The sequence below is a fragment of the Nicotiana tabacum genome, chromosome 14 (assembly GCF_000715075.1).
Source record: "Nicotiana tabacum cultivar K326 chromosome 14, ASM71507v2, whole genome shotgun sequence".
NCBI classification, from domain to species: Eukaryota; Viridiplantae; Streptophyta; class Magnoliopsida; order Solanales; family Solanaceae; genus Nicotiana; species Nicotiana tabacum.
In genome coordinates, this window is record NC_134093.1 from 92,215,459 (window position 1) to 92,221,458 (window position 6,000).

Here is a 6,000-nt window from a genome sequence, read left to right on the forward strand (position 1 = left end):
GACATATTGTGTTACTTAATGAACATAGACATACTCTTATGTAATGTACATAGCAGAATTATAGGGACCCACAACAAATCTATAGGATTTCCTTTTTGATTCTTTCTATAGTTAGGGCTTTATGTATTTGTATATATACTTGTTACTTCTTGGCATAATATACTATGAAATTACTCAATCTTCTATGTATTTTAAGTACTAATGTATAGTAATGTAGAACAAATCATGACGAAGGGAACTTCAAGTAAACAAAATAATTCCTTGCAATAACTCTGTTTTGGATTATTCAAGTTTCATTGACAGCAGCGTGCTTCAATTCCACGCATAGTGTTTGCTTCAATTTGAGTAATTTGTTTACCCTCAAAATCGAATAACAATTGAATTTGTAAGTGGTTTTAAGGATATGCGAATTAACTTGACACAAAATGATAAATTAAGTTGCAATTGAAATAAACGATGACAAAATAAATTCAAATAATACGAATTGGACAATTTCAGTCTTGGAAGGTCAGTCACCCTCAAACCGAATGTACTTCGATCGGTATCAAGATACAAAAGAATAAGAGTTTAAAGAGAAAAATAATAATGTATTGCTTTTGAATGTGCATTACAATATGTTTTATGAATTATCAGATCCCCTTTATATAGTAGAGGAGTCCTACTTTAGGTTCAATTCTATAAAAGGTAAAAATCTCTTGATTTATTGATTGTCAGTTCCTTATTGATGCGTGCCAAGATTCCCGCCATAATATACGACCGATCACGGATATTTTGGTCTTCTGTTGGCTATGCTAACAATGTTTCTTCGAGCTCGTTTGAGGCTAGGATTGATTCCGGGATCACGGTCTCGATATTCTGGAAGGCATGCATTCTGCCCCTAGAGTTTGAAGAGAATCTATAGTACTATTATAAGCTCAAAGTTTGTTGGATTCTGCTTCTATAGCTGTGTTCATTCCGCTATATAATATGGCTAAATATTCATGACATTTGCCATGACATAATATCCATTATAATAAATTTGTGGTTCATGACATTTGCCATGACATAATATCCGTTATAAAAAATTTGTGGATCATGACATTTTCCATGACATAATATCCATTATTAGGCCAAGGATTTCTTGCTATAAATAGAGGAGTTTATCCTCATTTGTAAACACACCAATTCAAGAGCTTTTCACTCTTGTCTTTCTTTCTCCTCCTTTATTTCATTATAGAGTATTTTGTAAGAGAGTGAGTGTTGGGAAACACTTGTGTGAACCCTTTCTTTGGAGTGATCTTGTGAGGTTATTCTCTTGGGGTATTTTGTATTAATTAGAGTATTTACTCTAATTTTGTACTCTCTTTTGTACTCTTATTGGTATAGTGATATTGCTCCTCTCCGCTTGTGGACGTAGGTCACCTTGACCGAATCACGTTAAATTTGTGTCTTCTTTATATTCTTTAATTGTCGTTATTATCAACATTCATTGTCTTTGTTATTGTCATTATACCGTTGTTTGGCTAAATTCTGCACTACCCAGGTTCCCGATCCTAACAAATTGGTATCAGAGCTAGATCTAACCGGGTTAGTTAAAATAGCCAAAATGACTCTAACAAGGTCTTATGTTGAGAAATTTGACCGAAGTGCAAACTTCGAAATATGGCAATTAAAAATGGAAGCAATCCTAATTCAGGATGGCTTAGATTTGGCACTGCAAGGAAATAAGAAGATACCGGATAAAATGACAGACGAGGAGTTTACTGTCATAGACAAACAGGCAAAAGCAAGTATTATTTTAAATCTTTCAAATGAGGTTTTGTGTGAAGTTGCAGCAGAAAGCTCAGCTAAAGGCATATGGAAAAAACTTAAAACCCTATATATGAAAAGAACAGTAGAAAATAGGCTTTACCTAAAGCAAAAACTCTACACTTTTCGTATGGCTGAAGGTACCTCTATACTTACTCATCTTGATATTTTTGATTCTCTTCTTATGGATTTAAGTAACATAGATGCTGAAATCAAAGATGAGGATCAAGCTGTGTTATTGCTTGTTTTCTTACCCCAGTCATTTAAACATATAAGAGATACTATGCTTTATGGAAAGGATAATATCTCTTATAAAGATATCAAATCTATTTTGAAATCAAAACAACAAATAGATAGAGATATTACTGGGGAAACTAATGGGAACCAAGGGGAAGGCTTATTCATAAGAGGTAGATCCAATAAGAAAGATTCAAGTAGTGAGAAACCTAAATCAAGGTCAAAATCTAGATACAGAAATGTCATGTGCAAATATTGTCATAAGAAAGGTCACATTATTTCTGAATGCTTTAAATTGAAAAACAAAGAAAAGCATACAGAAAAGAAAAATGAGCACAAAAATACTGACACTGCCGAAGCAAGTATAGCTGCTGATGAGACTGAGGGAACTATTTTTTTAGCAACTAATAATAGTTTCAAATCAAAATACACGATGGTATGGTGAGAACTCTCACCGATGTTAGACATATTCCTGACTTGAAGAAAAATCTCATCTCTTTGGGCACTCTATCTCTTGGGTGCAAGTACACAGGTGAAGATGGAGTTCTGAAAATTTCTCATGGTGCTCTTGTGATTATGAAAGCACGCAGATCTAGTACGTTGTATACTCTTTTGGGATCTACTGTTACAGGTGTTGCTGCAGTTTCAATATCAAAAAAAAATCAGATTCTGACATCACCAAATTGTGGCATATGCGATTGGGGCATATGAGTGAAAAAGGTCTTTCCATCCTCAGTAAAAGAGGTCTCTTATGTGGCCAAAGTACCGAAAATATAGAGTTCTGTGAACATTGTATGTTCGAGAAGCAGAAAAGAGTCAGCTTCAAATCTCCAGCGATTCATAGAACAAAAAGTACTTTGGATTACATTCATTCAGATCTTTACGGTCTTTCACGTACCCAATCAAAAGGGGGTGCCAGGTATATGTTAACTTTCATTGATGATTATTCAAGGAAAGTTTGGGTTTATTTCCTGAAAAATAAAAGTGATGTTTTCTTAAATTTCAAACAATGGAGAGTTTGGATTGAGAAGCAAACAGGAAAATAGGTTAAACGACTTAGAACAGATAATGGCTTGGAATTTTGTAATGATGAATTCAATGAATTTTGCAAGAATGAAAGAATTGCTCGACATCGTACTGTGAGAATGACACCTCAGCAAAATGGTGTGGCAGAAAGGATGAATAGAACTTTTTTGGAAAGGGCTCGTTGGATGATTTCAAATGCTGGGTTGACAAACACCTTTTGGGCAGAAGCTATCTCTATAGCTTGTTATATTGTCAACCGAGCTCCTTCTGCACCTTTGAACTTTAAGACTCCAGAGGAAATATAGTAAGGTACTCCTACTAATTATTCCGATTTAAAGATATTTGGTTGCCCTGCATACATGTATGTAAATGATGAAAAATTAGAGCCAAGGGCTAAAAAGTGCATTTTCATTGGGTATGCATCTGGGGTGAAAGGATCTTTATAATTAGTAGAGAGGTAACCTTTGATGAATTCTCTATGTTACATTCTAGAAAAGAGTCTTGTAGTTCTTATAATACAGATAAAGGAAAGAGTACACAGAACCAGATGGAGATTGAGATTGGCATTCCTTCTGAGCCAAGCTCATCAACTTTGGAGAAAAATACAGTTGAAACTCCTGAAGTTGAGACAGAAGCTGAAATTCCTGAAGTTGAACCAGAAGAAGAGGAGTATTCTATAGCCAAACATAGACCAAGAAGAGAAGGTAAACAACCATTAAGATTTGGAGATTATGTTGTATTTGCTTTTTTAGTTGCACAGGAAACTAAAGAAATTGGAGAACCATCAAAATATTCAGAAGCAGTTTCTGGTGCTGACTCAGCCAAGTGGCTGATTGCAATAAATTAAGAAATTGAGTCTCTTCACAAGAATGGTACTTGGTCTCTTGTGAAGTCGCCATCAGGAAAAAGAATTGTTGGTTGCAAATGGGTCTTCAAGAAAAAAGATGGCATTCCAGGGGTTGAAGATGCGAGGTATAAGGCACGATTAGTTGCAAAGGGCTATAGTCAGGTACAAGGAGTTGATTTTAATAATATTTTCTCACCTGTTATTAAACATAGTTCTATTTGTGTCTTGCTTGCCTTCGTTGCCATGTATGATTTGGAATTAGAACAACTTGATGTTAAGACGACTTTCTTACATGGCAAACTTGAGGAACAAATATACATGCATCAACCCGAAGGATTTGAAATTGAAGGAAAAGAAGATCATGTTTGCTTGTTGAAGAAATCCTTGTACGGATTAAAGCAGTCTCCAAGACAATGGTATAAAAGGTTTGATTCCTTTATGTTGGGTCATGATTATTCGAGAAGCATGTATGATAGTTGTGTTTACTTCCGAAAGTTAAATGATGGTTCATTTGTGTACCTATTATTATATATTGATGACATGCTCATTGCTACTAAGGATTTAACAGAAATTCACAACTTGAAAAGTCAGCTGAAAAGTGAATTTGAGATGAAAGATTTGGGAGCAGCTAAGAAAATCCTTGGCATGGAGATCAAAAGAGATCGAAAAGCCAACAGGCTATTTCTGACCCAGAAGAAGTACTTGGAGAAGTTTGGCATGAAAGATGCTAAACCAGTTAGTACCCCTTTTGCTGCTCATTTTAAGTTATCAGCTGCTCAGTCTCCGCAGCCAGAGGAAGAAGAGAGGTACATGGCACAGGTTCCTTATTGCAGTGCAGTCGGCAGTATTATGTATGCAATGGTTTGTACACGTCCAGACATTTCACAAACAGTGAGCTTGGTAAGCCGGTATATGGGTTGGCCTGGTAAAGCACATTGGCATGCTGTGAAATGGATTCTCAGATACTTGCGAGGTACTTCAAACACATGTTTGGAGTTTGGGAGGAATACTAACACTTTGGTTGGTTTTGTAGACTTAGATTATGTAGGTGATCTTGACAAAAGAAGATAACTGACAGGCTATGTATTTTGCATCGGTGATTGTGTTATTAGTTGGAAAGCTACATTACAATATATAGTAGCTTTATCTACTACCAAAGTAGAATATATGGCAGTGACCGAGGTGACCAAAGAAGCTTTATGGTTGAAGGGTCTATTTGCGGAACTCAGTTTACACCAAAGTGGTATTACCATTTTCTGTGATAGTCAAAGTGCCATTCACTTGACTAAAGATCAAATGTATCATGAGAGGACGAAGCACATTGATATAAAGTATCATTTCATCCGAGAAGCCATTGCTGAAGAAAAGTCTTTGTTCAGAAGATCAACACTAGAGATAATCCCGCTGACATGTTCACAAAACCTCTTCCAGTATCAAAGTTCAAGCTTTGCCTGAACTTGATTGGCATTTATGAAGAATGATTTTGCCTATTGGGGTTTTTGCGGAGAAGGTGGAGCAAATTTACTATATATAAGCCGAAATTAGGCCAAGGTGGAGATTTGTAATATGGCCAAATTTTCATGACATTTGCCATGACATAATATCCATTATAACAAATTTGTGGTTCATGACATTTGCCATGACATAATATCCATTATAACAAATTTGTGGATCATGACATTTGCCATGACATAATATCCATTATTAGGCCAAGGATTTCTTGCTATAAATAGAGGAGTTTATCCTCATTTGTAAATACACCAATTCAAGAGCTTTTCACTTTTGTCTTTCTTTCTCTTCCTTTATTTCATTATAGAGTATTTTGTAAGAGAGTGAGTGTTGGGAAACACTTGTGTGAACCCTTTCTTTGGAGTGATCTTGTGAGGTTATTCTCTTGGGGTATTTGAAATTAATTAAAGTATTTACTCTAATTTTGTACTCTCTTTTGTACTCTTGTTGGTATAGTAAAATTGCTCCTCTCCGCTTGTGGACGTAGGTCACCTTGACCGAACCACGTTAAATTTGTATCTTCTTTATATTCTTTAATTGTCGTTATTATCAACCTTCATTGTCTTTGTTATTGTCATTATACCGTTGTTTGG